Source organism: Zootoca vivipara, chromosome 2 (genome assembly GCF_965207765.1).
Source record: "Zootoca vivipara chromosome 2, rZooViv2.hap1.1, whole genome shotgun sequence".
NCBI lineage: Eukaryota > Metazoa > Chordata > Lepidosauria > Squamata > Lacertidae > Zootoca > Zootoca vivipara.
Genome location: NC_142584.1, coordinates 47,134,326 through 47,160,660, shown reverse-complemented (window position 1 = coordinate 47,160,660; position 26,335 = coordinate 47,134,326). Strand labels below are relative to the sequence as shown.

The 26,335-nt window shown below is 42.4% G+C and overlaps 1 protein-coding gene across 4 annotated transcripts in view; it reads left to right on the top strand.

Annotated features, from left to right (window-relative positions):
- HTR4 (5-hydroxytryptamine receptor 4) overlaps positions 1-26,335 on the top strand; it is a 172,430-nt gene that overhangs the window by 14,773 nt on the left and 131,322 nt on the right. Inside the window, exon 1 of one of the 4 annotated variants that reach the window (XM_088661807.1) lies at positions 1,699-1,834. The exons of the other annotated variants lie outside the window; for them this stretch is intronic. The gene's annotated coding sequence lies outside the window, so the exon portion shown is untranslated. Of the gene's footprint in view, positions 1-1,698; positions 1,835-26,335 lie in introns of those variants that run through there. 4 annotated transcript variants of the gene reach the window in all.

Below are 26,335 nucleotides of genomic sequence, written 5' to 3'. Positions count from 1 at the left end.
AAAGGATGAGAAATGTATCAATTTAATCATCCAAAACCACAGTCCTTTAATCCTGCAGTAATCACTGCTTCTGCTGAGCAGCAGCTGTATTTTCTGTGGAGAAATGTACAGAAGTCACCTGAATCTGTGGAAAGTTCTTCATTCCTAAAACCTTTGTTTCACTAATGTGAAGCATTTGTCAGGCACCATCCCACTCATGTGAAATTCTTTGACATTTTATTATCTCAAGGGATTAAAAATGAACAGCAAATGACCTGTAATTGACGTAAGTGTAGTGCCATGAAGATTGAGATGTAATAATGAGCCAGGATATTCACCTAGATGCTGCTCCTGGAAGCCAAATCTAGAAGACTGTTGTCTGCCCAGAAGAGGGAACTTTAAGTGTGGTGGCTGGATATTTGCAGTGTGACATTAATCAGGCTTAACAAGGGAGATGGAATAGTCAGAAAACATTCATTTGTTTCCCATCTTTTCCATGAGCTTTGTGTTTGCTGTCTAGACCTGCATTGTATAAACACTGACAACTGGGAAATACTGGCCTGCGAGCGCTCCAGTTGGAGAACAGCCTTTACCAAAGGTGTCTTGGGCTTTGAAGACACATGAACTCAGGAGGCAAGGGAGAAAGGTGCTAAGAGGAAGGCACGCTTGGCAAATCCACACCATGATCAACTCCCCCCCCCCAGAAACCAATGTCCCCACTGTGGAAGGACATGTGGATCCAGAATTGGCTCCACAGTCACTTATGGACTCATTGTTAAAACCGTGTTTATGGAAGGCAATCTTACTCGGCTACAAGTGATTGCCAAAGAATATATAGAAGGGAAAGCAAAGCAAAGTAGGGAGATGACTTTTTGATACTGAATGAGTCACATAAATTATATGCCCTCGTACTTGAATGAGGTAGTTACTCTGAGTTGGTGGGTAACAGATATGGTGACAAAACAGATCAAGGGCCAAAAACATGTGGTAAGTCCCAGAGTCTCTTGACTGTTTATGGCAACATTTGTGCTACATTTAGAACCATATTCATTTGCTCCGGTTTTAAGAAATGTTTGAAATCAGCATTGATGGAAAACTGTGTTTGTCTTCTTCAGCTTTTGTAAAAGCAATAGCTTGGCAATTCTTTTTGTCAAAGATCTTTGGACCAAGTGGAACCTGGAAGAATATGGTTTTAAGCATGATTGGACAGAAGCTGCACTAGAGCACAGTTCCCACGTGGCCTAGGTGCTGCTGCACCACAACATCTCTACTGTACCTATCTTCTCAGAACTATATGCTCAGCCTTGAAATTAATGAATGTATGCAAGGATGCCTGAACATTCCAGTACAGCTTGATCATCCTTTGTTTACTTTGACTCTCAGAGGCTTTATTTTCTGTGTGGATGCCCCTAATGGCTGGGCACTGCTTGCTCAATCCCCCCTCCCATTTCTTTGCTTGACATTTTATAAGGTCTCAATAGATAGAGAATCGCATATTGCTCAGGTTTTGCAGCTGATTGGAGGCAAATAACCAATTAAATCCTAGGTAAGAATAGCTTCGCAGCACAGCTGCTTGATGCTGTTATGGTGCCCTCTGGCTACATGCTGTGCACACAGTTAGACAAAGGGAACATTGAGAAGAGCAATAAACTAATTTCAAGTTGGTGCCAGTATTTAACTGCTTGTGCACTATAGTGAGAGAGAAGAAAGCCAGCTGACAGGAAGCACAGTGCTGCAGCAATACCAGCATCGGTCCTTTATTCATCAGCCTTCAGTGACTGTACTAAACTCCTTACACCCTCTTGCTGAAGTTCATGCATAAGCAGCACTTTGCTAGATGATACCCCTAAGCAAGGTGGGTAATTTGCATCAAGTTCGTACGGGCTTAGGACATTCAACTCTATCTTGCTTTCCTCTGGGACACACTAAGCAAATTCAGTTTATTTTTACAAGTGCTGTAGGAAATATACTTTCATATTCTAAAAACGTTTTTTTTGTGTGTTTTTAGTGTCACTGAGAATTTCATCTTAATAGGATCGAAAATCTAATTTGACATCTTGATGCTTTCCGTTTAGTCTCTCCAGTCAGTTAAATTTTCATGACATGACTGTGTTTTTCCATTAGACAATTTTCAATCACTTAAATGTTAAGATACATTCTTTTGAGAATTTTCACATGAATTCCAGTTTTGAAGCAGTATTTTGGGACATATCAAAAACCCAGGTGCTAAAAGGGTGAACTAATGTTCATCTTGCCCTTGGATCTAGTCCTGGGGTAGCACTTGCATTGAAATTTGGTTAGTTGTTGGCATTCCCATGTGGTCACCAATGTTGATGCATGGAGTGCTGGTGACATAGTGTGTTTTGGTATATTCTAGTGCAGGGTTGGGGTACCTTGGGACTCTCCCCAGGCTATAACCCTCACTGGTCCTGCTTCATGCCCTCCTGGGATGTTTATGGCTGACTGGAAAAACAACATTGAGCTGTGATAATACCTTTTGCTTGCCTGGATGGAGAAATATGCATAATACAGAGACTTGGTTCCTTTAGTGGGATTTCCTACTGTGTGCACATCATCTGTGCTGAAGGAACTGCACAGGTTGTTGGTTAGCTACTGAACCAAGTTTAATGTGCTAGTTCTGGTCTATGAAGCCATAAGCAGATTGGGGCCAGGATATCAGAGGGGCTGCCTTCTCCTGTATAGACTGCTTAGGTTGCTATGGTCTGTGGATGAGGCCCTCTTGACTGTGCCACAACCTACAGCTCATTGGATGAGGGTCCAGAAGAGGGCCTTCTCCATTGTGGAGTGCTTTCCTTGTTGATACCAGGTGGGCACTGACCATGGGTTTCTGTCATAAATTGAAGGCATACCTGTTACCTTAGAGTTTCCATGACTGTTGGTACCAGTCCCTAGTGTCATTAATTATTGTAATGTTTTTGCTGATGACTATTGATATTTGAAATTATTATCATTATTGAGCATTGCTGTGTGAGATGTGCACTGCTTTGGTATTTCCTTTATAGATGAAAAGTGGTATAGAAATATTTTAAATAGATAGTGGCATGTTGATGAAACCTTTTGATTCTTGTGCAGTTGTTGCTCCACTCCCTTTTGTTTCCTGAGCAAAACCAAAACTGGCATGTGGGCCCTGGCTGTTAACTCAGAAATGTGTGTCTGCACCTGAGAGAGGCTTGCCGCCCTTGGTCCAGTGGGACACAGCTGTTGAATAGTAACCATGGAAGACTGAGAAATCCAGATTTAGGATAGGGAGCTAGTCCTAAAGGAAGCAAACATTTATAGTGCCTCTGACTTAAGTTTGAGATGAAAAATGCTATGCCAGAGCAAAATCATTGGTTACCAAGGTAATCTTCTAGTCTATTGTCAGGTCTCACAGTATGGGGCAAGCTTGCTTCACTGTGTGTGTGTGTGTGTGTGTGTGTGTGTGTTTTGGGAGGTGGAGTAGAAACCACAATCTTTCATTACAGCAGCAGCAACAAAGCATGATGGTAGATATAGTTAATGCATGCGAAGCGCTTTGAACAATTGAAAGTGCTATACAAATCATTATCTTGTTGTAATCCTTATGACCCTGTAAGGTGAGAAAATATTATCTCCCATATTACAGCTGGGGAGGGCTGAGAGAGGGAAAGTGGTTTGCCCAAGTCCCCCTAGTGAATTCATGGTTGAGGTGAGTTTCAAACCAGGGCCGCCTTGACATGTCTCTTAGTCTCCTCAGCTGGGAAACTGACATATTTTGAACAAATACCTACATCAATACATCATGTTGGAATGTTTATCTGGTTTTGGACTTAGTTGCTTATTATGTTTATGAATGCTTTGAAAGTTTCTGCTGAAAAGCAGCCAATAAATTAAATCAATCATTTTTTAAGGTGTGCCCATTTTCCTTCAGATCACTTTTGTTAGTTGTTAAAGCCCTAAACGGCCTCGGTCCAGTATACCTGAAGGAGCGTCTCCACCTCCATCTCTCTGCCCAGACACTGAGGTCCAGTGCCGAGGGCCTTCTGGCAGTTCCCTTGCTGCGAGAAGCAAAGTTACAGGGAACCAGGCAGAGGGCCTTCTCGGTAGTGGCACCGGCCCTGTGGAATGCCCTCCCTCCAGATGACAAAGAGAAAAACAACTACCAAACTTTTAGAGGACATCTTAAGAAATTCTAATGTTTTCTAATGTATTCTAATGTTTCTGTTGGAAGCCGCCCAGAGTGGCTGGGGAAGCCCAGCTGGATGGGCGGGGTATAAATAATAAATTATTATTATTATTTATTAACTATAAGGGCAAAGTTGCTGAACTATTTCCCTGGTACTGTGAAACTGAGAAGGACATGGGAGTTCAATGTAATGTGTAGTTACCTCCAGCAGATACCTGTTCTCAGTACAAGATGTGTGGTTTTCTTAAAGAAGGTATACTGCATGCTATACTGACGTGAAAAAGCAAGAGGGGAAAATGACCAGTAAACATCTTTTAGTACTGGCTTTCTCAGTAGTACGCAAATGTTCATAGAGGTTTCATAAGGTTTTTGTTACGCTGTTGATATCCTGAATATACTGTTCATGTACCCAATAAGCCCTGAGACATAAAGCATTCTTGTTGTGCTTGTGACCAAAAAATGTGAACTGTTGTGTGTAGAAAGGCTATGGCCCCTACAGTACAGATCTGCTTCATTTTCTCATGGTATCATTTCTCCTCTTCCTTCATCTCTGTTATGGCTTATGTTAAAAATTACCTTTCAGTGTCAACAGTCCTGTCTACATGTAATGAAATAAAACATCAGCAATTACTAGGGCCATAATTAAAACAAGAGACTGGGAAACAGACAGGAATCTGGAGTCTGTCTCTTTCCTTGAGCCATCCCATTTGCTTAATTTTGGGTTTTTACCTACACAGCATGCAAACATATGCAAGTATAATGATGTCATATTATTGAGGCCGGGGGGAGTTAGCCAATAGATGAGTAGGCTACATTATTATTATTTATTATTATTTATATTAATGGGGGTTCAGGGATGAGTAGTACCTCTGGTGAGTGACATGCCAGGCTCCTTCTGGGGTAGGTTGTCCACTGTGGCTTCTAGAAGCTGCCAGCATGCGACAGCGACCCCACCTCAGGAACAGTTTCAACTGGCTGGCTAAACCAGGTGAGGGTAGCCGATGGCTTTCGAACCCTCAGTGAGTTAGGGAGTTCCCCCTGCATGTGAAAACAGACTGGTGGATTGAGCAGACAAGACCAATAGTGAGTCCAAAGGCCAAGAAGGCAGTTTCTGCATGTGTTGTGGAGGGAATTGAGAGGCAGATGAGGCTCATCAGACTGGAAGGTAGCCCATATGGGAGAAGGAAAACTCTGATCCTAAACCTATGCCGCCTTGCAGTTATATACTCATTTGTGAGAGAGGCTTTAAAAAACTTTTAAAAAACAGGTTAACAAGATTGCTGATGTGAGAATGATCACTGGTCATTAGATTTAAGCAGTGCTGAAAGGCTTGTGCAAAACAATGATTAGAATTACATATCAATTCACGGTATTTGTATTTATGGATTTAAAATCAGGTTGTTCACAGTTAAAATAATTGCTTGTGTTCATTGTTTGCAAAACCATACATTAAAAAAGATGAATGAAATAATAAAAATGTAATAATCTCAGGCAGGCAAGCAAGCCTTGATAAGAATTAATGACTCTCCGGCAGTTTTGTGGTACTTTTATTTACAAAAACACATTGAGAGTGTGGCTTCTAGTCTGCTCCCATTGAAGGAGTTGGTCAGTCTGAATCTCCGCCCCTCTCACAACAGGAAGGACACCAGATTCCTGCCCTTCCCCTCTTGGCCTTCCATTGCACTTTGACCTTGTCCAGTCTCCGAGAACAGGAGCTGAGAGGTTGGACTTCCCCCTCCCCACTTCCACTAGACACAGACTTCATCCTCTGCCTCTCTGCTGGTTGCCTAGTAACCCTCTGACTGCCTCCTAACTCTCCCCCTGCTTGAGAGCTATCTGTCTGTGACTTCCTTGTGAAGGGGAACTTGACGCCCCCCTTCCCATCTCTATCAGCCAGCTTTCATCTGCAGAGCCGACCTCTCTCTACGTTGGCTCAATTTCTGAGTCTGACTGTTCGCCTGCGCTCGGTTGAACTAGAAAAGAGCAGAAATAACAAATAAAAAGTAAGTGTATTTTTAAATTTGAGTATGCTAATTTAATTTAGTCCCAGAAGTTTATTGCATGACAATATTGAGTGGGTGTTATGAACCTCCCACTTCCTAGGTTTGAATGTGTCCTGAATATCAAGTTAGACTAGTCTCCTCATAGGATGTTAGTAAACCAACCAGCCTAATTAGAATTGAAGGAAGAATTGACACCTCCCCCATGCTAATGACTGGAGGGAGAGTTCCTGAAAGTTCCTGCACAACTTTATAGCTGAAACTAGATAAAGATAACCACAATGGTCTTGTGTTACAAGCAGGTGGTAAACTGGAATGCAGAGTTTGAACTAGGAAGCAGTACAGATGGCTGTTTGGTTGACCTTCTATTTATTTGTTGACCTTCTATTTATTTGTCATAATATCTAAAGAATTAAAGTTAAACCATCAAAACTGTCAAAATAAGCAACATTATTCCATGATAGACCATTGTATCAAACCTTTCCGTCTTCAGGGCATAACATTAGATGTGTGACATTATCACACTTGGGCTTCTGTCTGGTTCTACACATTTGCTTTTATTTTATTTGAAACCTATTCAGCATTGCCAAAGTGGTTCCAGGGAAGATCACAACAATTTTTGCCAATTGTTTCTTAAGAAAATATATCATCTTATACGGGGAAAAATACTGTCTTTCCCAAGGCGAGACAAGTGGCTCTGCGTGGCTACATGCATCCCTCTCCATATGGGTATAAGCTGGGTGTAATCGTATTCCTTTGCACCCCGTTTTCACCATTATGTGCAGAAGTTGAATAGACACTTCTGAGTGGTATTTTAGGCAAGGAGTGACTTTAAACAATTACAGTCATACCTTGGGTTACAGACGCTTTGGGTTGTATGTTTTCAGATTGCGCACTGCGCCAAACCCGGAAGTACCAGAATGGGTTACTTCCGGGTTTCGGTGCTCGCGCATGTGCAGAAACGCTGAATCATGACCCGTGTGCAGACACAATGCTGCGGGTTGTAAATGGTGCAGGTTGCGAACGTGCCTCCCGCACAGATCATGTTCGCTACCCGAGCGTCCACTGTAATGCTTAAATAAGAAGTCTTATATCTCTGTTGTGAAGCCAAGTTACAATGGCAAGGTATTACCCTAAAGACCTTTAAAATGGCTGGACAAAAAAAATCTGTGGGTCAAGGGATAACTGCTGTAAAATGCACCAGTAAAATAACAATGCATTGTGTTTTAAAATGTAAATGGATTTAAACCTGAGGCATTCAAACCTGAGCACTGGAAGTTGTACAAATTCTGCACTTGGGTTTTCATTCACATGCATAAATAGCTTTTCTTCCTTTTTGGCAAGAGGCCAGAAATGTACACAGAGAGATTATAGCTACACAAACACACACAACCCTCTGCTGAATTTATCATCCAACTCACGGATGGGTAATATGTGGCTATCTAAACAGAGGCTGCAGCTCAGGACTACCCTAAGTTGAGTTTGGTGATTTCTTACTGTTTTGTTTTTTCCATGTGTTGTTTTTCCTGTTAAAGAGCACTACGAGGCTTTTGTATAGGAGTAACATCATGACTCTTAATGATTTTTTTCTTATGTAGATTTCAGTGCCATTAATTTCAGCAGTTGCAAAAGCTGCCTCCATCTTTTCTGCAGAATATGAAATTCAAAGTTATAGTTTCTCTCTAGTTTAAACCTGTGTTCTCTTTTAGCAACTAAGAACAACATGAATTCCCTTGTAGAGTATTTTGTCTGGAAATGGTGGGCTTTTTAAAGAAAGTGATTTAAAAAACAAACAAACCACAACATAAAGACTTGCCCTAAATGAATTCCAGCTCTCCAAAGAGTAGTATTAAAGCAGCAAGTATACATAGTTAATTATACTTAAGTCCAGGAAACTTATTAGATTGTTTATATAATTTGTTCAGTGATGACTTGTGCAGTTGCTGACATCCGTTTCAGCAAACATGTAGACTTAGCTTGAGTGTTCTGTAAATGTTGTCCTTGTGTATTACCTCAGTGATTTGAGTTCTTCTGATGTTTATTTAGTAATCTAACTGACTGAAATATTTTTGTTCCAGAATTATCAAAACAACTAGCCAATAGAAACACATGTTCAATGTCATTGCTATGGAATATGCCCAGGTTTTTTTTATTTTTTTTTATTTTTATTTTTTATGATATCATTGCTTTACATTGGATAAAATCATTAACACTGCATCATTTTTCTGCTCAGAAGTAATAGAATTAACCTCGAACATTTCCTTTGAACTGGAAGTTGTGTAAATGTGCTTTGAGAAGCTGAGGTTTATCTTAGTTTTGTACAACTACAACAACAACAACAACATTCTAACCAAACAGTGGTGGTGCTTCTATTACGACCCTCCTTGGATCAGGCCATGACCCACTTCTGGATCCAGATCCACTAGTTGAAGACCAATGATATAGATAATATAGCTATTGAAAGACGGCAATGTTTTGTGTATTTCTGCATGTACAGTGGTGCCTCCCTAGACGAAATTAATTTGTTCCATGGGTCAATTCGTGTAAAAAATTTTTGTCTAGTGAGTAGTTTCCCATAGGAATGCATTGAAACTTAATGCGTTCCTATAGGCTCTGGGGGACTGGCGGCGGCATGCAACGGGGCTTCGGAGAAGGTCTCCAAAGCCCCGTCCGATGCCGGCTGTGTGCAAGGTGGAGAAGCTCTCTTCTCCCAGCCACCGCCTTGCCTGCCTCCCCCGACACGGAGCGCAACTTCGGAGGTCTCCGAAGTTGCACTCCGTGCCGGCTGTGCACAGCGAGAGGTGGCGGCGGGGGAAGAGCTTCCCCCGCCGCCGCCTCCCACCTGCCTCCCCCGACATGAGAGGGGGGCTGGTGCGCGGCGAGGTGGCGGGGGAGAGAAGCGCTTCTCCCCCCGCCGCCTCCCACCTGTCTTCCCCGGTGGTGCGGGGAGGTGCGGTGGCTCCGGGGGACGGAGCCAAATCGCAGCGGGCGCTGCTTGCCCCCGCCTGTCTTCCCCGAGCCAAGGGGAAGACAGGCAGGGGCAGCTGCCGCACCGCCACGTTTCGGCTCTGCCCCCTGGCAAAGGAAGATTAACTGTCAGCTTCCCGCGCTGACAGCTGATCTTCCTTTGCCGCTTTCTATGGCCGCGCTTCGTAAGACGAAGTGGCGGTCATAGAAAATTTTATTGTCTTACGAATGCCTCGCGCAACGCAAAACTCTTTCGTCTAGCGAGTTTTTCGTTGTGCGAGGCATTCGTAAAGCGAGGCACCACTGTATATGTATTGGTGCTGGGTGACAAATCGTCCAAAACCAGTTTGAAGTTCACATCGTGATAATTGTTTCATAAAATTTGAGCTAACAATATATTGAGTATCACAATGTGTGTAAGGGTTAGGCAATATCTTGTTTTCAACATTGTGATAACTCACCAGCTAAACGTTGCAATGTTATCACCAGCTAAAGCTCGCAAAATCACCAGCTAAACACTGCAATCTACCACAATGTCTGAAATACGGATGTAACTATACAGAGGCAAGCAGGACAATGTCCTGGCAACTGCTACAACTTAGGGGCCTAAAACAGATAAATAACAGTATTATCAATTAACACATGGTTTCATCAGCAGGCAAGCCAAAATCTATCCCAAGAGGACTTTTGGTTTGGGGCTTAGCTACCAAATGGTGGTATTCAAGACAATCCAAAGTATGGTGATAAGTCAGAAGCGGCAGTAGCAGAAACAGTTTGCCGTGACCGTGTTATGTGTCGGCAGTAGCAGTGAGAACCTGCAAGGCCAGGTGGTGGCGGCACAATCAGCGGTGGCTTGTGAGTCCTCATAGCAGCGATAGGGGACAGAAGTAGCAGCAGCCTGCAAGGTCTCGCAGCAGCCGAAAAAGTAGTGGTGGCCTGCAAGGTAGTGACGGGAGCTGAGCTGGACTACAAGTACATACAATATACAAATCCAGCATATATCTACTTCTGGTAATCTTATTTCAACTACAGTACTGCATTGAGCTTTTTTAAAAGGTACAGTTCACCTTTCAACACTCCTGTCTGATGTAATAGTTCCTTGACTACTATGCTCCGACTCGGGACAAATGTTTGAGACAGTCTTCTGTAGAGTTCTTAAAATAACTTGGCAAATAACTAATAATAGCCTCCTTAAGTGTTACATTTTAAAGCCAGCGTCTCTCTCAGTAGTTGTCTGTGTACGGGAAGAAGCACTTGTAATTTGTTTAAGGATACTGTACTTGGTTTTGTTACCCCTCCCCTGTTCACTTAAGTTGTAGCTGTCTTTTAAAGCCACCTAACTAAAGTCATCTCTTTAGCAAGCTGCAAAGCATTTCATAATCCCCAGCACATTATATCTCTTGATTATTTATTTATTTGAAATCAGGCAGAGGAGCCTAAACTAAGAAAACCCAAGGAAGACGCCAAGGGCTTGACTCAGAAGAACATGTTTAAGTAAAGTCAGAAGAAAACAAGTTTTTACAAAAACACACCAAGCAACCAAGGGTCCTCCCAGAAGAAAAATGACAAACACCGGGCACACTGATTATCATTCTTCATGTAAGTCGAAACATGAAGCAAAAAATAGTACCATGTGCAGGATGCTCTGCAATATTGTTGGTACTGAATCAAGTGGCAGAACATTTCTGAGACATATTCTGGGCAGTAGCTTGTGAGTCAGAGGCATTGTGCCAGAAGCATCTGGTTCGAGTGACAGTGATAGAGGGATGATATGACACCCAGCAAGATCAGTCTCTCCCCTCTGTCCTTCACTGTTGGATAGAGGAGGACTCTTCCTATGCAGCAGGGCCCTCATATTGTGTATCTAGCTGTGTAGGAAATAGACCTTTTACAACTCCTTTAACTGTACCTCTCCAACCCAGGTTCCCAAACCAAATCCAGTGTGGCGTAATGCTCAGAGCAGGCACCCCCAAACTTCGGCCCTCCAGATGTTTTGGACTACAATTCCCATCTTCCCCGACCACCGGTCCTGTTAGCTAGGGATCATGGGAGTTGTAGACCAAAACATCTGGAGGGCCGCAGTTTGGGGATGCCTGGGTTAGAGTGCTGGACCAGGACCTGGGAGAACAGGGTCAAATCCCCACTCAGCCATGAAGTTGAGAAACATTGCCGTTTTTTTCCCCTTTGAAAATGTAAAAAAAAAAACCCTCCTTACCATGTATACAACTGGTGAACAGTTAATCCAAGCAAAGTACCGTATATTTTTTGTGTCAATTAAGTTTAGCCATAACTGTTGAATAGTGTGCGTCAAACATGGGCAGAGGCATAGCAAGCCTATGGTACCCGGTGCGGAATTTTTTTTGTCACCCCCACCCACGCTGCTTTGCTGGGGCGCTGGCAAAGCTGTGCCTTCTTGGGAGCCATGGCTCCCGTTCGTCCCCCTCCCTCCCTCCCTGGCTCGCTGTAAAGTGGCAACGCTGGAGCCGCTTATAGCAAGCCAGGGTGGGAGGGAGGCTGGGAGGGGGGAAGGCTCACCATTAGTGGCTCCTGCTTTGCCGTTTTACAGCAAACCAGGGAGGGAGGGAGGGGGAGCCACGGCTACGGTGGCACGATGGCTGCTTGCACTGCCGTGGTGGGGCGCCCCCTTGTCACCCCCGGAGATGTGCCACCGGGAGTGCACTGCCCCTCCCCATTGCGACGCCACTGAACATGGGATCTTTCCCATAAAATCTTATCTGCAACTTCAGCAAAAAGCATATTTGGTAGCAGCAGTAGGAAAGACAATGACTAGGAGAACCACTGTCAATTAGTGGTAGTACTCAGTTACTTAAAACTCATGCTGGTCACCTGAATTGTTAGTTTATGGGTAAAGGGACTATTTCTCACACCGTACTTACACAGGGGAGAAACCATTTAAATATATGGAGTGTGCTAAATGCTTCAGTCATAGGGGAATGTTAAGAATACAGCAACAAACTCGTGCAGGGGAGAAGCTATGTTGAGATTCCTGCATTGCAGGGGGTTGGACTAAATGACACTTGGTGGTCCCTTCCAACTCTCAAATTTTATGATTCTAATGCAAAACCTTGCAAGTTCCATTGATACATTTGACATTTTACAAACTAGTGTGTCAATCTGTCTCTTTCCTCAACAACACGATTTAAAGCCTTTGCCAAGCTATATTTGTCTCCCCCGCTCCACAACCTAGTAAGCTTACTGAATTATAAGAAAATTGCTTCCAAGTGAGTTGTAAGGAGTCCAGTTGTTTCTACAGCATAAATTCCTTATAGCAAAGGTAACTGATGACATATTTACTTACACTAGTGTATAATACATGCCACTTGATTGTGGCATATTTTCTATGCTTGTGAACCCTTTTTAGATCGCTGGCCACTGAGTAATTTGATTGCACATTCTCTAGAACAGGTGTAAGGGACCTTTGGTCCTCCAGGTGTTACTGAACTACAGTTCCTATCAGCCCCGGCAAGCATGGCCAAGAATGATGGGAGCTGCAGTTCAGCAACATGCGGAGGACCAAAGATCCCCACACCTGTTATAGAAGGACTGTTTTAATTCAAAAGAAAAATAGCCGCACATTAGTTGAACTGTTTCGTGTACTTTACCACTAGTTCTGGTCCATGGGGTCACGAAGAGTCTGACACGACCAAACGACTAAACAACAACATAATGCAATTACAGCCAAATTGGGGTTTCCCGAACTATAATAATAATAATAATAATAATAATAATTTATTATTTATACCCCGCCCATCTGGCCGGGTTCCCCCAGCCACTCTGGGCGGCTTCCAAAAAAAAACAGAAATTCTAAAATACAGAAATCCATCAAACATTAAAAGCTTCCCTAAACAGGGCTGCCTTGAGATGCCTTCTAAAGGTCTGGTAATTGTTCTCTTTGACCTCTGGTGGGAGGGCATTCCACAGGGTGGGTGCCACTACCGAGAAGGCCCTCTGCCTGGTTCCCTGTAACTTGGCTTCTCGTAATGAGGGAACCGCCAGAAGGCCCTCGGAGCTGGACCTCAGTGTCCGGGCAGAACGATGGGGGTGGAGACGCTCCTTCAGGTATACCGGACCGAGGCCGTTTAGGGCTTTAAAGGTCAACACCAACACTTTGAATTGTGCTCGGAAACGTACTGGGAGCCAATGTAGGTCTTTTAGGACCGGTGTTATGTGATCTCGGCGGCCGCTCCCAGTCACCAGTCTAGCTGCCGCATTCTGGATTAGTTGTAGTTTCCGGGTCACCTTCAAAGGTAGCCCCACGTAGAGCGCATTGCAGTAGTCCAAGCGAGAGATAACTAGAGCATGCACCACTCTGGAGAGACAGTCAGTGGGCAGGTAGGGACTCAGCCTGCGTACCAGATGGAGCTGATAAACAGCTGCCCTGGACACGGAGTTGACCTGTGCCTCCATGGACAGCTGTGAGTCTAAAATGACTCCCAGGCTGCGCACCTGGTCTTTCAGGGGCACAGTTACCCCATTCAGGACCAGGGAGTCCTCCACACCCGCTCGCCTCCTGTCCCCCACAAACAGTACTTCTGTCTTGTCAGGATTCAATCTCAATCTGTTAGCCGCCATCCATCCTCCAACCGCCTCCAAGCACTCACACAGGACCTTCACCGCCTTCACTGGTTCCGATTTAAAAGAGAGGTAGAGCTGGGTATCATCAGCATACTGATGGACACCCAGCCCAAACCCCCTGATGATCTCTCCCAGTGGCTGCATATAGATGTTAAAAAGCATGGGGGAGAGGACAGAACCCTGAGGCACCCCACAAGTGAGCGCCCAGGGGTCTGAACACTCATCCCCCCCCACCACTTTCTGAACACGGCCCAGGCGTTTTTGGACTACAGCTCCCATCATCCCTAGCTAGCAGGACCAGTGGTCAGGGATGATGGGAACTGTAGTCCAAAAACACCTGGAGAGACCCAGGTTTGGGAAACTCTGAGCCAAATTAATGAAATACCAACACAGAACCCAGCATTCTTTGTCATTGTTCTTTCACAACTCCAGTCTACCTTTGAAAAACCTTTCAAACTGCAGTACCAGGAAATATTTGTTTAGATAATCTTTTATAGCACTAAGAATGTTTTTTTTGAGATGGTGTTTTCTTTTTATAGTTCCTCAAAAATGGGCATATGGTGATCACATAAAAACTTTCACTATCAGTGATACAGTAAGGGATGTTTTAATAGGAAGGTTGCATGATGTCTTAGGTGTTCTCTTGAGCTGGCAGATCAGCAGAGAGTTCAGTCACGAGAAACTAAAAAACACACACAAAAAAACACTGCCAAACAGCTGCAGCGGTGTTTTATTATTATTTTTTAGTGGGCCATTGTCGTACCTTCTGTATAGGCCATATGCTCCTCAACTATTTGTTTTATGGTGACAGAAGATTTATAGTGCCCTTGAATTACTGTAACTTCTAGGAGTGAAGAATGGACCTTTGTTATTTTAAAGGCAACTAAGTTGTAAAATGGATTAGAAAGGTGTGTTGTTTATCTGACCTGCTTGATAACATATTCAAGCTGCTGACTATGTGCAACATGAGTGGGCTCTGCCACTCACACGAGGGTTCGGTTCCGGGGGTCTGTGTGCAAAGGCAAAATTGTGCAAAGTCAGGAGCCCTCAGAACCACATGCAAGGCAGAAGGCTGCTTATCATGCTCTGGGGAAGTTGTGGGAGGGTCCTGGAATGCCCTCTCATGCCTCCTTGCCTCCTTCCCAAGAGCCCTGGTAAGCAAGGAAAAAGTGGGTGGAGAAAACATAAATAAATGGGAAGGTGGGATTGGGGTTTTACCTCTTTCTTTCTTTCTTTCTTTCTTTCTTTCTTTCTTTCTTTCTTTCTTTCTTTCTTTCTTTCTTTCTTTCTTTCTTTCTTTCTTTCTTTCTTTACCACCACCACCAGCATAAGGTTGTGAGTAGATATGCAAGTGAGTACAAGTTGTAATTGCTTAAGTGATGAGCAATGCCTGCAAAAAAATATTGTATACTTGTTTCATATACTCATCTGCACAAGTAACACCTAAATGTTTGAAAAGATAAAACATTGTGGGAGGGGGGAATTGATAAACAAAAGGTTTGTTAACTTACCAAACTTTTGAATAGCTAGCTAAGGTGCTGCTCACATACAGAATGTCATGATGGCATCTGAGATGGGAGCAGGGTTAATGGTGAATCTGGAAAAGTGAGGTAATAGGTTGTCATCTGCAGGGAGTAAATAAAACACAACAGTTTTTCCTACTTCCCTGATAACCATATTTGTAAGTGAGTTTGTTACATTGCCAGTGATGGTTTGTTGATGATACTGAAAATGCTCAGTTTGGCCTATGTTCCTAACAAGCTGTCCCAAAGAATCCTGAGAATGGGATTGGGGGGTGGGGGTGGGGGAAGATGTGTGATTACTTAATTTGTCTCTTTATTATGGCTGGCTGTTTGGGGTTTTGGAGTTGGAGTTGGGCCCATTGTAACACCAAGTTAAATATTTTAGGAATCAAATGTGACTTGGATCATTCCCAAGTTAAATTTAGCTTCACAAATTAATTACTGGAAAACCTAGCAGATTTTCCTGTTAAATAAAATGTTCCTGCACGTTTATCCACAGAGAGGCAAGCAAACAGTGTTCTCTGTCTGAGGATTTAGGATCTGGTGTGGACATGACATTTGCTGCAAGGACCTGGCATGCCATCTCCTTCCATAGTAGTCACCAGCATAAAGAAACCTGCTATGCGAGAACCCTAAATCTTGTAACAGGTCATATTCCTGGGGCATGCCTGGAACTCATTGTATGGAGTCAGTATTGTCTGTGTGAACTACCTCACTTTCACTGAGGAGGGAGCATTAAACTTTTCTCATTAAGCTAAAAGATAATTCCATCTCGATGGAGTCTTCTAACCATTTTACATTGACTATAACAGTGGTTCCCAACAGGTGGTCCGCGGACCCCTGGGGGTCCGCGAGCTATGCCAGAGGGGTCCGCAAGATGCTATTAGAATAAAAAATATATTAAATATATTTCGTATGATAACAGATTTTTTGTTTTGGCCGCTTCCTGCATGAGCAGAGTCTAGCACAAAACTAGAATTAGATAGAGGCAGTAGTTCTGCTGTATGCTGTTAGGTGGCGCTTTACAAACACTACTGTTTTGCAAAGAGGCAGCGTGCGCATTCTACTAACGCTCACCTCCCCAAGATGCTTTGCGCGCGTCGGCTTCATTTGTGCACTACTGCGCAGGTACCCTGTCTTCTCCATTCCCCTCCCTCCTCCCTGGCGTGCGCTGCCTCTTTGCAAAACAGTAGTGTTTGTAAACAAAGCGTTGTTTTTCGCGGAAGCTACAGTTCAGAAATAATGGACTCAAAGGACAGATTTAACTCATCTCATTAAGAACTGAAAATTAAAACTAACTGTATACTGATGGAGTACTCTGTTGTAACTGTAAAAAAGTATAAATATAAAATATAAAAAGACTCTTAATTTGGCTCTCACTTTTTAATTTTAGGATTAGGAATTAATGGGGGTCCTTGTCACAATAGCGGCTCAATGAGGGGTCCTCGAGAAAATTTTGTTGGGAACCCCTGGACTATAAGAATGTCAAGCGTTCAGTTCTGAATTGTCCCTTGCCTGTTCCTCAGTCCTGAGATTTGTGCAGCTCAAAACCTACACACCTTTGACTTTTTAGCTAAAACACTTGGCACTTTACCTTTTGAATTATCATGAGAAAAGAGAAGATGCAGTGAGCATTGTTTTGTTCTTTCTAATTGATTTTTAAGCAGGAAGGCTGGATTTTTATTTTTATTTTACTAGATTTGTCAATTGGATTCATTTGAATTATGGTGGAGTAAGCATACAGGTGAAACTCGGAAAATTAGAATATCGTTGAAAAGTGCATTTATTTCAGTAATGCAATTTAAAAGGTGAAACCAATATATGAGATAGATAGATGCATGACATGCAAAGCAAGATATGCCAATCCTTTGTTGTTGTTTAGTCGTTTAGTCGTGTCCGACTCTTCGTGACCCCATGGACCATAGCACGCCAGGCACTCCTGTCTTGCACTGCCTCCCGCAGTTTGGTCAAACTCATGTTCGTAGCTTCGAGAACACTGCCCAACCATCTCGTCCTCTGTCGTCCCCTTCTCCTAGTGCCCTCCATCTTTCCCAACATCAGGGTCTTTTCCAAGGATTCTTCTCTTCTCATGAGGTGGCCAAAGTATTGGAGCCTCAGCTTCACGATCTGTCCTTCCAGGGAGCACTCAGGGCTGATTTCCTTAAGAATGGATAGGTTTGATCTTCTTGCAGTCCATGGGACTCTCAAGAGTCTCCTCCAGCACCATAATTCACAAACAATCCTTTATTTGTTGTAATTATTTGTCATTAGGCGGGTCAATTATAAATGGAATGTAATTAATGAAATTTAATAGTGATGTTTATTTTTGGGTTTTTTGGTATTATTGTAACTATATGTTTTATTACTGTGGAATTTCCAAAAGAAACCATTTGTTAAAATAAAAAAATAAATAAAAAATAAAAAGTTGCATTACTGAAATAAATGCACTTTTTGACGGAATTCTAATTTTCTGAGTTTCACCTGTATAATGAATCGGGATGCTAGACTGAAAGCCCATAATGCACTTGTAATATTGCAGTTTTGTTTTGAGGCAATACACAATCTAATCCCTTTTGTTGATCAAAAGACCAATAATTACATTGTCCTTTGCAATGCCTGGTTGTTGTTGTTTTTTTTTGGGGGGGGGTAGATTTGGTTTGTCAACCCTTCCAGCACACTTTGATCTCTAGGTTTAGTTCCACTGTCCTCTGACCCATCTCAACTGCTCCCTGGTCCTTATTGTTGTTGTCACCATTTTTGAATTGCTTATGCACCACATATAATGTGTACACACAGTGCATTAATGTATCTGTTTTAAAGGAAATAAATATGGTAGCAGCCATGTCTGAAAATTGCAATGGCAAATACGAAAGAAAAGGAAAAGTGGAGGCAGCGGAGTATAAGCTTGGCAATTTGTATGAATAACTCAATCTGGCCCGCATGTGGTCCTGCTCTATGCACCACATGCACAGTAAGAGAGTGTGATTCAAAACATGTTTTTACTTTGGAGTAAATTCCACTGCAGTCAATGAACTTGTTCCCTAACAAGTGTGCATAACTTTGAAGTTTAGTTGTAATGCTGCCTGTGGAGGTAAGTGCAGTATAAATGTAGTTCATGTGTTTACAGAATATACTGTACTTGTAGGGGTGCAAGCAAGATTTGCACACATTGCCTTTGTCTCCAGCTCTTTTTCTTTTGTTCATCATAGCTATTTACATGGTATGTGCTGAATCTAAAAATTGAGTGAAGGTGCAATTTTTGCTAGTTTAGAGAGGTGAGAGAGAGAGAGGTTTATAGGAATTGAAAAGCAAAATGAGAATATGAAAAAGCAAAATGTAAAAGACTAATGCAAGAGAGCAATTAAATGCAGATGGCCTGGAATTCTATACATCTGAGCATAATGGAAGAGAAGCTGTTGAACCCTTCTAGAAAAAGGAATTCGGGGGGGGGGGGAGTTGCTTCTGACAATTGCCTCCTGCCTCCTGATACAATTCAGATGAGTTCCATGCATGTAAGACAAATGCTTGTTCTGAATCATATAATTACAAACCTTGGCAGCATTACCTAGTCATCACTAGAGCAGACTGGATATCTGTTATTTTGGCAGAATTAGCTATGCGTTTCCTGAAACATCCAAGTGCCATTACTTCAGTTTTTAGCACATGTGCACTCAGGGCCGTCTTAAGCGGGTCGGGCACCCTGGCGCTGTGGTGCGCGGATCGCTCCGGCGCCCCCACCCTGTTTCTTCCCACGGCTTGTGGACAGACGCAGCGCGGTTTCGCCATGCAGCGCCGCCCTGCTGACCCGCGCCACCCAGCCTACCCCTAGAGCCGGCCCTGTGTGCACTTAACTCTGTACCGAGTTGACAACACAGACTTATGAAGAAAAACAGAATACAGCTTTCAGCAATGTAAGCAACTCAGTTGAACTAAGTGCAGTTGCCAAAATGAAATTTGCTGCAGCTATTTTTCTTACAGAACATCAAGAATAAAATTATCATGGGGCTTATTAGAAATTCCGTATAAAATCATATTGCATCCGAGATCTCATACTAAAAACTTTATTAAATCAAGCTAGCTTAGTGCTTAAAATCTAAAAGCATCTTAATAGATCTTCACTCTGGCCTCTTTGTTATATGCAGTGAAATAAATTCTAAAGTGTTTTAAGGCATCTGAATTTGAGAACAGTTTTGTACAGGAAGACTCAAAAATAAGTAAAGAGTGAATCAACAAATTACTTGCCTTCCATTAACTAGTTTTCTGTTGTCTTATCTCACATTTTCTCTCTTATGATGATTATGTTGTGACAAAACTAGGTTCTTCCCTCTTCTTCTTTACTCCTACATTGTAAAAACAAACCAGTTCTGATCCAGGGGACCATCAGCTTTGGTGGAATCCAACCTTTCCTTGGGTTTTAGAAATTTGCAACTGCTCTACTAGATGGCATGTCAGAATGCCATTGTCCTATGAAGAGCTTTGGTCTAAACAACCAAAGTGCTTTGTAGTTGATTATTTCTAAATGGGAATGGGATGATCTTCAGGGCCAGTCTAAAACATTGATACCTGAGACAAAGGACAAGGTGGCAACCCCTGTCCCCACAATGTACAGAACTCCAGCCAGATTGGCAATTGAATTTTACTTCAACAGTGGCAATGGGAAAACATCTTTCACCATATCTTGGAGTGGCTGGGGAAACCCAGCCAGATGGGTGGGGTATAATGCAGAGAGTAGGCCACATGGCTTTCACAGCTCTAACTTCCACAATCCCTTGTCTGAGACAGCCATCTTACCTTGCATAATGGTGGGCTAGGCCTGGGAATATTCATATGGAATGTGTGTGACACTCATGGTTGATGTCAAGATGTTTTCCAAACACATTTCTGTCCCTTGTCTTCATATCTTATCACTGGTTCTGGTTTGCCTATACCGTATATATATATATATATATATATGGGACCCAGGTGGCGCTGTGGTTAAACCACTGAGCCTAGGGCTTGCTGATCAGAAGGTCGGCGGTTCAAATCCCTGTGACGGGGTGAGCTCCTGTTGCTTGGTCCCAGCTCCTGCCAACCTAGCAATTCGAAAGCACGTTAAAATGCAAGTAGATAAATAGGAACCGCTACAGCGGGAAGGTAAACGGCGTTTCCATGTGCTGCTCTGGTTTGCCAGAAGCGGCTTTGTCATGCTGGCCACATGACCTGGAAGCTATACGCCGGCTCCCTCGGCCAATCATGCGAGATGAGCGCGCAACCCCAGAGTCGGTCACGACTGGACCTAATGGTCAGGGGTCCCTCTACCTTTACATATATATATATATATATATATATATATATATATATATATATATATATACACACACACACAGAACTTTTCTTTTTTGTTAAAGCTGTTTAGTTTTCATGCTCTGCAGTGAGTATACATTGTGCCATGGCAACAAAGGCAAGCTGCGGTAATTGTTGCCTAGTGAATGTGGCCATTACAACATGAAATCACCCAGGAAAGAAAGGAAATTTATGGCTAGGAAATCATTCATTCAGATAATACATTACTAGGCTTATAATGCCTGCTTGGAAATGGAGTGTGAGAGGCAGCAATATTGTTCTGTTCACTTCTGTGGGAGCTTTCAAACTGACTTGTGTGTAGAGATGAATGAAATTTGTTTTGGTCCACGTTTTAAAATGATCCCAGACTTGTCTTCAGGTTGCACTGATAAGCATCTACTATTATGTGTACTGTATGGAAGAATCCATATAAAATGCATGCAATTTAACTGTAAATACTTTGAGGGTTTTTTTTTACAACCCCCCCCCCCAAAGAAATAGGAATGGATTTGTGAGTGTGTGCTGTGCATGCAAAACTCTCATGGAATGGAAGGACACTGATTTGTCAATCCATACTTACTTGGGACGTGAATTGTTTGTGGCTAAATAATTTTCATTTAAACATTTAAGGCACATTTGGAGGACTGGGCATAAAACCAAGTTGCCATTTGAAACAACACAGACTTGATTTTTTTCCATACATCCAGTTTATTGAATAAAAAACTGATGTTCTTGCTCCCTCTTTGGATAAATGGGAGAGTCTTTTGTGTAATAGCTATGAAGATTAGGACACTTCCAGCCATTTCCTATTTTGCTATGGGATTCAGGCTGCATCTACATAGCTATAAAAAAACGCTCTGAAAATGACCTGAAAAACCCATTTTAAAGCTCACAATGAAAAATTTAAGAGTTCCAATTTCAGCTCTACAGCACCATCTGGTGTCACAATGTTATAATGCATTTACATTTCTAACAAATATTTTTACCAATGTAGCTGAGTCCCCAGTCACATACTGGCAAATCCAGGCTCAGCAATTATAGTAGCTTGGTGGCACAACAAACCCACTTCCCCCAAAGACTGGACTTTTTATGATATGGAAGGTGTTGGGGAAATGCAATGGAGAGTGTGGGATAACACTTGCTTTGTCATCTAACATCCTTGCAAACAAATTGGAATAAATGCTCATTAAATAGCAGTTATCTATCTCCCTGCAAACAAATCAGGATGAATGGCCAATAAGCAGGTTGGCTGGAAGCACCCCTCATTTTCCTTGTGTTGTGCTCTATACAGTATTTATTTATTTCTAGAACTTTATATCCTGCCCATCAGTGTTATTGGAATTCTTTGAGTAGCTTACAGGAAAGACTGAAAATACAATAATAAACACAGTAACATAGCACAACAGAAAACTATTTCAGAATAGTTTAAGCATTAAAAACTACAAAGATTAAACTAGGCATCTGAATATCCTCATACTATATACATGTACTGCCTCTTTTTAAAATGCTTGAAGACCCTCTGCTGCTTACCATCATAGACCAATTTGCAAAGAAAAATATGAATCAATATCTCATTTTCAGTGAGTATGTAACAAGTTATGTGAGCATAACTCCAGTTATGGCATCCCATTGATACAAGATACAAATGGTTTGTTTTCCTTTTTTTAAAAAATAAAACATAACCAAGCAATGATTTTGTGTGTTGTATTTGGTAGCTGGATTTGTTTGATGCTGCTTATCAGTAGGAAGCAAGTTACTGTACCAACTGTGAATGTAAAATTCTGAATCCAACCCCTGGTTTTAATGAAAGATCACTACAGCGCCAAAGCTTTGGTGCATGACCAATTACAAACTGTAAATATTGCAGGGAGAGAAGTGGATGCTATTTTATTCTTATTAAAAGAACAACAGTAGGGTTAGACAAACAGTAATTAGCAACAGGTCACACTGTAATTAGAGTTGCTTTTCAGCTGGCTATTTTTTGCCAATGTACTGCCAGTGTGAAATCCTCAAATATGATGAGGATGTTTGCATAAGAAACAAAACCTAAGATCTTGTCTTTATTCAGGCAACAACATTATAACAAGATTTTGAAGTGGTGCTTGATTGATTCTTCTATGTATGAAACCTTGAACAAAAGCTCCAAAGTGCTTTCTCAAAAGAATAAAGCACATTTTCAAAAGTGTTTCAGGATTATTTTTTAGTTTCAACAAAGAGATAGTCTTCCTTTTCTTTCTTAAATCAGTTACAGGAGGAAGGGGAAAAGCCATCACTATTATTCATCCATACTGGTGTGTAATTTGCATACATCTTTAGATTTATTATTTGATAAACTGCTTTTTCACAATTTTGTTCTGAAAGCCAAGCATTATTGTTTCTAAAAGGGCTAAGGGCAAGCTATTGCAACAGCAACAAGGAGGTGGCAGATAATTTTTTTTCAGGGGGGTGGGGGCGGTGTCATCCACAAACGTGTACTGCTTATTCCTAACTCCAGCACACCTATAAAAACCTTTTAAATAGTGCTTGCTCAATATACGGTAGATCCCACTGCTTGCTTCCCCACTTCCATTGTGTAAAATAAAAATAAAATAACGCCTTCAAACCGATGGTAGGAATGATCAATTACTAGTCCAAAAAGTGTAGTTTTGCTGCCTGGAAAAAGAAGAGCAGCTGTGAAGGCAGCTTGTTGAAAGCATAGTAGGATGAAGCAGACTGAATAGCCCTTGGCCTTGTATGCGCTGCCATTACTCCTATATATTGTTCCTTGGTTCAGACACTTATATTGCAGTGGGTGGAGTTGTGGCACCTCTGTTGCTTTGCCTCCCCACTATGCTGCTGCGTGGGAAGCCAACAGGATATTTCTGCCTTTCTATTTTGCAATATAATTGCATGTCACTCACAAGCACCTTGCATTTTTCAAATGTTTTCGATGTGTCCATTGTAATTCAAATGTTTTCTGTTTTGTTGCTAGACTTTTTTTGTTTATTCCTGTTGACTTTTGTAGTTCATTATTTTCACTGCTGTGTAGCAATTCCCTGCAGAGCTAAAATAGACAGGTTCATTGACAGGCCCTTGATTCACTAGTAACAGGGAAAATATGCCCCTCTCGTACCTTCTGAATGCAGCTACTTTGGTAGCAAAAGAAAAATGTGACATTTAAGACTTGAAGGACATATCAGTCTAGACAAGAAATTTTACTGTCTTAAGCAAGGCAGAAAAGTAATAGGAAATCCCGAACTCCACCCAAATATAACAAAACCCAGTGTACCTTGTGACTCCAAATCCATTGTGCTTCCACTTCTGTTGCTTAAGGCACATGATGTTAGCAATAATCCATATATCTCATAGTTTCTTGAGAAATACTGCTGTTTGATGCATTTCCCCTCAGACCAGCTTCCATCTGATTTAAAAACGTAAGCCTCAGTTCAGTTGAGGTGTATACATTTGAGGAAGCCATTGCACATGCACAGAAGACAACTTCATTTAACAAGAGTTTTGTGCAGGGAAATAAATTGTCGTTCATTTACTGACTGGGAATGTTATGTAGAATGACTGACTAGAACGCCGAAGTAGATTTGTAAAGGAAACAACAAAACCACTTCAGTTGCTATAAATGCAGGATCTTGCAAAGAAATACATATTCTGAATAATATTACTTTCAGAATATATCAATTGCACTTGCTAGACAATAATCATTTGAATCCACGTAAGATAGTTAACTCAATCCCATTGAAACAGCTGTTTTAGCTTAGTTCAATTTATATCACTGAAATCAATAAGGTCAATAATTAGGTCAATAAACAGAGGTACCCAACTGTTTGTTGGATTTCCATGAGCTCAATGGAACTTCCCCTCCCTCTCACATCCTAAATCTGCTCTGGAGGGTTGAGGAACACCCAGAGGAGATTGGTAGGGGGAGAAGGAGGAGATGTCTTATTGAATTTGTGGAAGCTATTATGTGCATGCAGTGGTTTAGTTAGATGCAACCCGTATCACATCTTATTGCAGTTGATCTTATTATGTAGGCTAGTATCTCTGGTGCTGTGTGCTGCTTCTTGGCTCATTCAGCATTTAGTGCCTTGGAGAGATTTTCATTAAGAACTTCCACTCAGGTCATCACTACTTGTCTCTAATCTATGTTTACATCCCTTTCTGTTTTCACTTATATGTGTTCTCGGCAATCATGTCCAAGACTTGGCATAGTCACTTTGTTGAATCAGGGAAATGGCATTTAAGAATGACTTGTAAACAATGATGGGTTGATGGGATCTAAGCACCATTAGCTGTATATTTAAGGTAAAGGTAAAAGGACCCCTGACCGTTAGGTCCAGTCGTGACCGACTCTGGGGTTGCGCGCTCATCTCGCATGATTGGCCGAGGGAGCCGGCGTATAGCTTCCAGGTCATGTGGCCAGCATGACAAAGCCGCTTCTGGCAAACCAAAGCAGCACATGGAAACGCCGTTTACCTTCCCGCTGTAGCGGTTCCTATTTATCTACTTGCATTTTGACGTGCTTTCGAACTGCTAGGTTGGCAGGAGCTGGGACCAAGCAACGGGAGCTCACCCCGTCACAGGGATTCGAACCGCCGACCTTCTGATCAGCAAGCCCTAGGCTCAGTGGTTTAACCACAGCGCCAATGCTGCCTTTTAAGTCAATGCTGCCTTTTAAGTCATGCCTTGGATAAGTGTGACTGTTCTGCTAAGAGCATATTTAGCATTGTTTATGCCACAGTATTAGTATTGTTGGACTCTATATTTCTATTTATAAAAGTGTAAATTTATATTTATTTTAAAATAATGAAATATGCAGCAAAGTCTAGCATGGAAATGTAGACTGCTGGACCTTTAAAATATGTCCTTATGAGTGCCAAAACTTCTTCCTTCCCTTACCGTAGAAAATGACCATGCTTGTAAATTAGAAATGGTTTACTTACAAACTCTCCAAAGATCAAATTCATTTACTTTTCCATGCAGCATTCAGGAAAAAGTTGCACAGGCAATGAAACTTAGAGTCGTGAAAGTTCCTTAATTATTGGTTTAGGAACACAAGAATGGCTTGTAAGAGTCATGCAGTCTGATCTGTAGCAGCCAGCTCAAAACCTCTACACACGTTGAGCTTCTCTGATTGACTGAGGGGACAGCAATAGGCTTGGTTACCTTCCTTCCAAGGTGAGGGGGAGTGGCCTAGCTAAGCCTGGCAAACAGCTTACCCCTTCATGCATTAATAAGACTTAAGCATGCTGGCTATATGAGGCTGGTTAGCCCACAATATCATAGCTTTATTTCACATAACAATTTCAACTCCATTTCAGGCTTTTGCATGTTCAAAAGTTCTATTAACTTACAGCAGGGGTCAGCAACATTTTTTGAGGCCAGTCCGGTCCACTCCCCAGCAGACCTCTTGGTGGGCCAGAGCGTGCGTGCCCGTGTGTGCGCTCAATCTATTTCCGGTGCTCTTCCAAGTCGGAAGAGCACCAGAAAAAGCATGTGCGCATGTGCACAGGTGCTCCTCCATCCCGGAAGTGTGCCGGAAATAGCATGTGCGCACGCGTATGGGCGCTCCTCCAGGTGAGGAGTATATGTGCACACACTATTTCCAGTGCACTTCCGGGACAGAGGAGCGCCCAACGCTCTTCCGACCCGGAAGTTGGCCCCTGCAGTGAGAGAAAAAAATGGCGCTGTGAAAAAAAAGCACGGAATCCCTATGCCGATCCAGAGAACGGCCATGGGCCGGTTCCAGGAAGCTCATGGGCCGGAACCGCATCCTCTGACTTACAGGCACC